This window comes from Peromyscus eremicus, chromosome 1 (assembly GCF_949786415.1).
Source record: "Peromyscus eremicus chromosome 1, PerEre_H2_v1, whole genome shotgun sequence".
Classification (NCBI taxonomy): domain Eukaryota; kingdom Metazoa; phylum Chordata; class Mammalia; order Rodentia; family Cricetidae; genus Peromyscus; species Peromyscus eremicus.
In genome coordinates this window covers 56,510,620-56,520,051 of record NC_081416.1, presented here as the reverse complement: position 1 = coordinate 56,520,051, position 9,432 = coordinate 56,510,620, and the positions used below count along the sequence as shown (strand labels likewise).

The 9,432-nt window shown below is 54.2% G+C and overlaps 1 long non-coding RNA gene across 2 annotated transcripts; it reads left to right on the top strand.

Moving 5' to 3' along the window:
* Positions 1 to 649: 649 nt before the first annotated feature.
* Positions 650 to 2,422, top strand: LOC131911476 (uncharacterized). Of its 2 annotated transcripts, none has more exons than XR_009379379.1 (2): positions 650 to 741; positions 1,451 to 2,422. It is a non-coding gene; the product is annotated as an uncharacterized LOC131911476 (long non-coding RNA). The 2 variants fall into 2 exon arrangements; XR_009379378.1 differs by lacking the exon at positions 650 to 741 and adding an exon at positions 1,183 to 1,256.
* Positions 2,423 to 9,432: the final 7,010 nt, after the last annotated feature.

Sequence of the window (9,432 nt, the reverse complement as noted above, 5' to 3'; positions counted from 1 at the left end):
GTGTGGGTGCCGGGGATTTGAACACTGGTCCCCTTGCTCGAGTGGCAGGACTTTATGTGCTCGGTCATCTCTCCAGCCCCGGGTGTTTTGTTCCCCCTGGTTGAATGTGAGACAGGTGGTCCTTACACACACTATGTAGCTATGATGGTCTTGAACTCTGGGTCCTCCTGTTTACATTTCCTGAGTATTGGGGTTATAGGCACATAACACCATGCCTGGCTTGGCTGACAGGCTTTGTGAAGATGAGGCCTTGCCTTCTGCTTCTGGGCCCAGGTAGGCACCAGTGCTTTGCCACTGTCAGGCAGCTGTCTGTCTGTCTGTCTGTCTGGAGGCCTTTGTGGAGAGCAGTGATCTGGAGCAATAAACCACCCCAGAGGCTGTGCTCAGGGTCCAATGTTGACCCTCCAGGCCTCCTGTGCCCAGGCTCCAAAAAGACAAGCTGGAAACTCGGAGAGAGCATTGTCTCCATCCTCAGTGTGTCTCCGGGCTCTGCTTCTACTAGTCGTGAGACCTCGGGCACAGACTCTCCTGTCCTGCCTCAGTTTCCTTGCCGTTACAGGAGGTGAAGCCCTGGTTTATGGGAAGATCTGGGCAGACTGCTGTACAAAGCATTTGCCGTTGTCCCCAGAAGGCACAGGGAGACCAACAGCCATGAGTCACCAGCAGAGTTGGAGGGACATTCTGTGGTTAAAGCTCTTGCTGTGCAAGTGAGAGGACCAGAGTTCAGATTCCCAGGCCCAGGTAAATGCTAGTGGGCGCGTGAGCTCCCCACAGTTCCAGCCTCGGAAAACAGAGACAGGACTCCCTGGAGCAAGCTGGCTAGTGAGACTTCTCATATTGGCAAGCTCTGGGTTTGACTGAGAGACCCCGCCTCAAAGAGAATGAAAGTGGGAAGCTATGGGGAAAGGTTCCAAACATCAACCTTAGACCTCCTTCCACATGCATACAAACACATGCATCTGCCACACAGTGACCCCACACACATGTGAGCACACACACCCATGAGAAAAGAAAAAAATGACACCACCAACAGTCCCTCCCTCCCTAAGGCCCTGCTCACTGGAGTCCCTTCAGAGCCCACAAAAATGTAAAGCATGCTACCAAACATTGGCTTGTGGGCAAGGGAGCTCTGTGGGTGGCGTCTATCCAGAACATTCTAGAAGTGTTCCTAGCAACACTGATGCCAACTCACTATGGCAGCAGTACACACACCTCTCCTGCAGGACTGCCCACCTGGCCCACAATGCCCCCTCAGGGTTGGTCACTGTGGATGGGAACCTGGGGATGTGCCCACTAGGGGCTAGAAAGCCAGGCTGGACCTGAGCTAAGGTCATCTGCCACCTGGGATCAGGAGTCTTAGACTAAGACATCACAAGGGGACTGGGAAGTCACAGTGGACATACACTAGGGGATTCTTATGTAACTCCTGTACCCCACCCTCCCTCCGCAGGTACGTCCCATCCTGGGGAAGTATGTAAGGATGTCTGCCCTGTCCCCTTGAAACACAACAGAGGCACAGAGAGGACAAGGAGCCAGCCTGAGGACACCCAGTCCCTTCACATTGGAAAACCTCAGCCCAGAGGCACAGAAGGCTGCCTGCCTCAGTCTCCCCGTTCCTGGAGCATGAGAACAGGGCAGCCAGAGAGACGGGAGAGGAACAGACAGTCCTTGGGAGGAAGCAACACTTGTGAGCTGCAGATTCAGGACCAGAAGGACAATACTTGTCCACCACAGGAAGAGAAGAGCCCCATGAGCACAAAGAGCCAATCTGTTGGGGTCTCCATCCCTCAATCCCATCATTCCTACTGATCCCCGCTATGCTGTCCTTTCCAAGCCCAGGGCTCAGCTGGGTGAGCCAGTGGGTCTTCCTGAGGATGGGGTGGGAGTTTCTATGTATTTCCCTGGGGCCTGAGTAGGACCATGGACCTGGGGATCCCTCTAAAAGTAATAATCAGCCCGGCATGGTGGGCCATGCCTCCGGTCCCAGCAGTAGAAAAGCGTATGAGTTCTAACAAATTTCATATGAACCAAGGCTACATGAAACCCGGTGTCACAAAAACAAAATTATGGGCTGGCAAGATGGCTTAGGGGGTAAAGGAGCTTGCTATTCCAGCTGGACGGCCTGAGTTTCCTCTCTAGAACCCACATAAAGGTGGAAGGAGAGAACAGCTCCACAAAGTTGTCCTCTGACCTCCACGTGCACGCCATGGCATGCACCACCCCGCAACATAAACAAATGCTCTAAAAAACATACAAAAATGCTGGGTGGTAGTGGTGCACGCCTTTAATTCCAGCACTCAGGAGGCAGACAGGTGAATTCAAGGCCGGCCTGGTCTACAGAGTGAATTCCAGGACACCAGGGATACAGTGAAACCCTGTCTCTAAAACTAACAAACAAAAATAAATAAAAATTTAAAAATTACTAGCTAGGGGCTGGAGATGTAGCTCTGTTGGTAGAGTGCTTGTCTAGCGTGCACGAGGGACAGAATTTGACCCCTTGGGAAGTGGAGGCAGAAAGGTCAAAGAGTTTAGGGTCAGCCTGGGCTACATGAGTGTCCCCACAAACAAACTGGTGCTCACCATGGTAGGCGGGGCTAGCCTAGGCACTTGCTATGGATGTCCAGGGCTGTGGGGTGAGCCTGAAAACTAGAAAAAGGGGGAAGGAGTGAGCACTGAGGCCCGCACTCCGTCGCCCAGGGGACTAGCTGCCATGCAGATGCCCTGCCCTGTGCCCTTGGAAGGGTCCAGCTGATGGACTTTCCCTCTGGCTGGTGCCTGCTCTCTCCTACCCCACTGGGCTCCTGTGCAGGAAAGCTCAGCCCAGTCCCTCAACCTTCCTGCCTCAGTTTCCTCAACCACACCACAGGCCTCCGTGGTCAGGGGCTCCGTGACCTGGACACAAATCCCAGCAGCTTGCTCACTGGCTGGAAGACCTCACACAGGTTTCCTGGGCTCTTTGGCTCATTCTTTTCATTAGTGAAAGGGGTCAGCTCTTGGTGCCCCTATAGGGTTGTTGCTGGGGAAACTCAAAGGCAGAGGTTTAGAAAGCCTTGGTCCAGGCATGGCCCCAGAAGCACTTCGTGAGAGATGGCACTGGAGGGGCTGGGGGAGGAGGACTCCGGAATAAGGGCCCAAGGAAACCTTAATCCAGTGTGGGATTTGAGAGGGCTGGGGATCTCGGTGACAGCGAATGAAGGTGTGATCTCAAGGCTTGGAGACCTCCATCAGGACTGCCAGAGGTGGGGGCACTAGGTCGGGCTCAAAGGCCCCCAGGTCCTGAAACTGAGTGGCTCACGCTTTAATCTCCTATTTATGGCCCATGTGTGGCTTTGGCCCTGGGTTCCAGGAGACCGCCCAGAGCTTTGGGCAGCAGCTTCTCCTATCCATGGTCTCTAGGGAGCTGGGACCAAGACATTCCTGGGCCTGGAGACTGAGCCTGCCCTCCCATAGATAAGCTGCTAGAAGATGAAGTCCTTGGAACCACAAGACCCCGCCCCCCCCCAGGCACAGCAGGTGCCTGCCTGTCTTTCACTGGGCTCTGACAAAGTCTGTTGCTGAGGAATCTTTCCTAAGATCTTTGGAGTGCCCCCAACTAGCCGGGCTGGCATGGTAGTTAGTGCCTTGGAAACGGTGCCTGAATAGACCTCCAGGGGTCAGAGACCGTGTTCTCTCCTGTTCATCCCCCTCACAGGATGAGTCCCCCAGGAGGAGGAGGGCTGTGGAGCGCAGACTCAGGAAGCCAGCTGAGCCCTGTACTCAGAGCTCCTCAGCCCTCCCCTACAGTATCTTCCTTCCCTTTTCTCCTCAGGCTGCAGGCAGATGAGGCCTGAAAGACACAGGCTGCCTGTGTGTGAAGCCACCAATTGCCAAACCAGATAGGGAGCCCGGCACCCCAGAGTAGCGAGGCTAGATCCCAGCCAGGACAGATCAATAGCAGACCCACTCCCGTTTCCCTGGGATACAGTACCTGAGGCCTCGCCAAGCTGCCCTTCTTCCTGGCTGTCCAGCCAGCCTGGCACCCCGCCTTTATGCAAGGTCCAACAATGCCTGCCCCTGGGGCGGGGCTACCCTGGCCTAGAGCCTGACCTTGGCTCCAGGCCTGGTGGAAGCTGCAAGCTGGGATTTTACCACAATATCTATCTTGTAGCGGCCTAGAGACTCTCTCAGACCACAGAAAAGGAGGCAGGGCCCAGAGAAGGGTGGCGCTAATTCTGGGTCACACAGCAGTTCTGAGCACTGAGTGGGATAATGAGTGAGGGGTGGGAGGGAGGCTGAGGCGGGCGTGTTCTCAGCCCTACGGGGAGAGCCTGGGAATTTCGATGTGAAGGTGCGACCCAGTGGCCTGGAACATTAAGAAAGGCCGAACACCGCCACCCACCCTTGTCTACGCTGAGTCTGTTTCCCTATCTGCTAAGAGGTCAGACCCAGAGTCCAGAAATACAGTCTCAGGACCAGGCCCTCTGCCAGCTGTGTCCCAGGCCTCGGCCTTCCTGTGACCCCCAGTCTACCTCCAGCTGCAGCCCACACACAAACTCATCACCCTCAAACCTCGTATTTTACAATGAGAAATTGGGGCCCTGTGAGGGGCCGGGTCTTGGCCAGACAGGATATGCACGGCAGGGCTTCGACTGTAGAACTGAGGATGTGTCTCTCCCCAAAGACATCCCCTCTGCCTGACACCCTCAGCCAGCCATCGTGATACTGTGTATTGCTGAGGTGGCCCCTGGGGTCCTGCTCCTCTGCAGGTGCAGAGCTGAGCCTGGCTCCACCCCAGGGACACCTGTGGGAGCCAGCACAAAGGGGGATGATCCCGAGCAGCTGCTGGGGGCAGACAGCCTGGCGATTGGGTTACATGGATGTGTGTGTGAGAGAGAGACATCCTTTGTACCTCTGCCCCAGGGTCACATGCAGCCTTTCCCCACAGGTGCCCTGAACGAGCCTGGAGGCTGCTGGCCAGGGCCTCTGTGCCGACCTTGCACCTAGGAGATGCTCCTCACCGCCTCACCCAGCTCCCCAACCTACCTGGGAGGGCAAGAGAGGCCTGCAGACCCACGCCCCGCTGCCAGCCCTGCAGGATTCGGTTAGCTGGGATAGGTGTAGGGCCGAGGGGCCACTGAGGGCCCTGTCTTCTGCGTGGGATGGAGCCCCCAGCCGCCGCTTGTCACGTGGATCAGCATGTGACAGCCCTGCTGTGCTACTGTCTGGAACGGAGCCAGACAGACGCACAGGCAGAGCGGCTGTCATGTAGGGCTGAGCTGCCGCTGAGCCTATAGCTCTCAGCCAGAAACTAGGCCCAGAGAGGGTCAGCCACTGGTCTGAGGCCACACAGCAAATGAGGGGCTCATCTGGGAAAGATCCTAGTAAGCAGGAGGGGTGTTGGATTCTGAGAGCCTCCTTCCTAGCCAGTGGGCTGTGGAGAACTTCCTTGCAGGGCTTACATTTGTCTCAAATTAGGAACAGCCTCAGATGAGGCCCACAGGAAGTCCAAATTTCTAGGACAAGGTACCTGAGATGGTAGTCCCTGTCCAGGGGCCTGGGACACAGCTAAATCACTGTCAGCATGATACAGCCTAGAGTCACTTGGGAGGAGAGCCTCAACTGAAGAAACACCTAGATCATACTCGCCTGTGTCCATGTCTGTGGGAGACTGTCTTGATTGTTAATTGGTACAGGCTAGCCCGCCCATCATGGGAGGCACCATTCCCTGGGCAGGTGGTCCCAGGCTGTCTAAGGAAGTTAGCTGAGCCCGAGCCTGTGAGCAAGTGAGCCAGTAAGCAGCCCCCCCCACCCATGGTGCACTTCTTCAGCTGTGAAATGAGTCCCTTGGTCAGAGGTGATGCTGTGGGAAGTAGTGAGAAACCCTGCCTTCAGGCTCCTGTCCTGATCCTGCCTTGACTTCACTCGATGACGGATTGGATCTGGAATTATGAACTGAAGAAATCCTTTCCTCTGCTAAGCTGTTTGATCACAGCAGAACAGAAACTAGAACACTCCCCCAGGATGGGAATCTGGGACAGTGCGCCCCACTGTCCTTCCCCTTTCTTCTGGTTGGTGAGGCTCCTGGAGTGGGCTTGGCATTCACGACTTTGCCAAGGCGATCAAGAGTAAGTGGTGCCGTGGAGACTGTGTGTAGAGCGGGGAATCCTAAAGCTGGGACCAGTCAAAAGTCCTCACTGTTTTTATCTCAGTCCCCTTGGGGACGGGATAGACGGGGTGCAGAGTGTGGTCTGGGCCTAAGAGTGCTTGTCCTTCACCTGCAAAAAAGACCTGACCAAACCACGTAACCCTCATGGGGTCTCTGTTCCTACCTGTAAAATGGAGTTGACCCTACTTGTGTTACAGGGCTCAGAAAGGATAGCATAAGAACCATCCGCAAAGTGCTTGATGATGCACCTGGAACAAGCCCAGTGGTGGTGACGCACACCTTTAATCCCAGCACTCGGGAGGCAGAACCAGGCAGATCTCTGTGAGTTCGAGGCCAGTCTGGTCTACAGAGAGAATTCCAGGACTGCCAGGGTACACAGAGAAACTCTGTCTCAAAAAAAAACAAAAAACAAAAAACAAAACAAAACAAAAACAACAAACTAAAACTAAGAATGACCAGGCGTTGGTGGCATACACCTTTAATCCCAGCACTCAGGAGGCAGAGGTAGGCGGATCTCTGTGAATTTGAGGCCAGCCTGGTCTACAGAGCGAGATACAGGACAGGCACCAAAACTACACAGAGAAACCCTGTCTCGGTGGGGCAGGGGGTGGGAGGGAGAGAAAACAAGAGGGAGGGGTGTGTGGGGGAGGTTGGGGAAGAAACCTGGAACACAGCAGGAGACCAATATGAGCAGCTGGCCTCTTTCCCTGCCCTCCTGAGGTTTGTCCTCAACACCAAGTACAGAGGAAGAGGTGCAGGGGAATGCCCTTGGCACTCACTAAGTGTCAAGACCCCTTGGCACAGGTATGCAGAGATTGCCAGTCACCTGCTCTCAGCAAAGCTTGTGAGGCCCTGTTGTGCCTTTGGGTCACACATCCTCAGACCATTCCCAGGCATCCAGCTGAGACTGCAGACCCAGAGAGGGTGGCCACTCAGCCACGGCTGCAGAGAGGTCAGGTGAGCATTCACACTAGCTAGCCTCATCCCCACCCACAGCATTTTAGGAATGTCCGGAGTCACCATCCCTCAGGGAGGTCCTCTTTCCAGGACCATATGTCTCAGTAGACAGCAGCAGCCATGTTTCCTGGCCACTTGCTGGGAGGAACTGGGCAGGGTCCCTGGGTCATCTAGGGTTGAGACCCTTTCCGATGCCTGACTTGAAGATCAGCACCATTGGTTTGGGGGTTGGGGTTTTTGACATAAGGTCTTATTATGTAGCCCAGGCTGGACTCACATTTGGGGCACACTCCTCCATCTCAGCCTCCCGAGCCTAGGCTCACAGGTGTGAGCCGCCACAGCCCACTTCCCCCTTTCCGTCCTGTGAGGGACATCGACTCCCGTCATAAGGATCCTTTACAAACACGAAATGTTATTGTAGAGAAGGCATTGGGAAAGCATGTGGGGTATAGCTGCTCAGTACTGGGGTGTCACCTCAAGCTGTCATGGTCTGACTAGAGGTGGCAGGGACAGAAGCCTTGCCAAGTTCTCTGTTCGGCAGGTTGCACTGGGTGTCTACCTGGGTGACATTTATTAGCTTAAAGCTCTCTGTCAGTGCTTCACAATCTGTGTGTGTGTGTGTGTGTGTGTGTGTGTGTGTGTGTGTGTGTGTACATATGCCAGCCTGCGGAGGTCAGAGGCTGACCTTCATCTTTCTCTTCTTCCATTATCTGATGCTCCAGGAGTGAGCTCAGGCTGTCAGATTTGGCAGGATCTTAGACACTGCTTCCGTCCTAAAATCAGTGGCTGCCCGAGAGGAGGGCACAGGCTTGAAGGACATGACACTGGCCTCTGCCCTGGCACACAGGGCCCTCTGCCGATGTGATTGAAGGGGTGCACTCCTGGGAAGGGTGGGGCTTCTTTTCGGTGTTCCTCACACCCTCCTTCAGAGCATGCACGTAGTGCAAACCACACATACCACACAAACCCCACACTCCACACCATGCATAAACACACACACACACACACACACACACACACACACTCCACACTGCCTTTTCCACTCACCACCCACCGAGCCCACTCCCTGCACTACAACACCCACCTCAGCTGCTTTTTTTTTTTTCCTTTGTTTTTTTGAGACAGAGTTTCTCTGTGTAGCCCTGTCTGTCCTGGATCTTGCCCTGTAGACCAGGCTGGCCTCGAACTCAGAGATCTGCCTGCCTCCGCCTCCAGAATGCTGGATTAAAGGTGTGTGCCACCACCACCCAGCAGCTGCTAACGTTTTTTTTAAAATAATTTAACTTTAGTTTATGTGCATTGGTGTGAAGGTATCAGATCCCCTGGAACTGGGGTTACAGACAGTTGTGAGCTGCCATGTGGGTGCTGGGAATTGAACCCGGCTCCTCTGGAAGAGCAGCCAGTGCTCTTAACCACTGAGCCATCTTTCCAGCCCCCAACTGCTGTCTTTTCATCGTGCCTCACACCTGCCCTCAATTCTACAGGATTGCATCCTCTTGGGGTGCCAAAGTCCACTGCCAACCCAGCCCTATGATCACTCACCTTCAAGCTCACCATGGCCACCACATAGACTTTGTTATCACCTGAGACAGTGAACACTGGTGTCCACGCTGACTACAGCCACGTGGCTTCCGGGCTCCCTAATGCCTACCGTATCCCTGTCACCCTGTGTCCTCCATGCCCCATACCTCAGGCACTACCCTCTCTACTGATTTTTGCTTGTGTTTTAAGACAGTGTCTTGTGTAGTAGATTCTGATTTCAAACTCAAGATGTGGCTCAGGCTGACTTTGAACCCCTGATCTCTTCCTCCACTCCTTGTATGTTGGACTTACAGGTGTGCACAGCCATAGCCAGACACACGGTGCTGGGGATCAACCAGGACTCTGTGCATGCTAGGTAAGCACCTGACTGACTAAGTAAGCTACATCCTGTCCTGACTCCTGCTCCTTTTATATAGCTTCTAGGCACTGTTGGGGAATACTATTTTAAGGGGTGTTACTTTTGTTTATGTTGCATTTGTTTAACTCAGTGAAGCTGTGTTACTGTGCCTGTCTAAAACACCTGATGGTCTAATGGAGAACTGAATGGTCAATAGCAAGGCAGGAGAAAGGATAGGAGGGGCTGACAGGCAAAGAGAATTAATAGGAGAAATCTGAAGACAGAGGAGGAGGAGGACATCAGGGACCAGCCACCCAGCTACACAGTAAGCCACGGAGTAAGAGTAAGATTTACAGAAGTTAGAGAACGGGAAAAGCCCAGAGGCAAAAGGTAGACGGGATAAGTTAAGGAAAGATGCAAGAAACAAGCCAAGGTAAGGCCAGGCATTCAT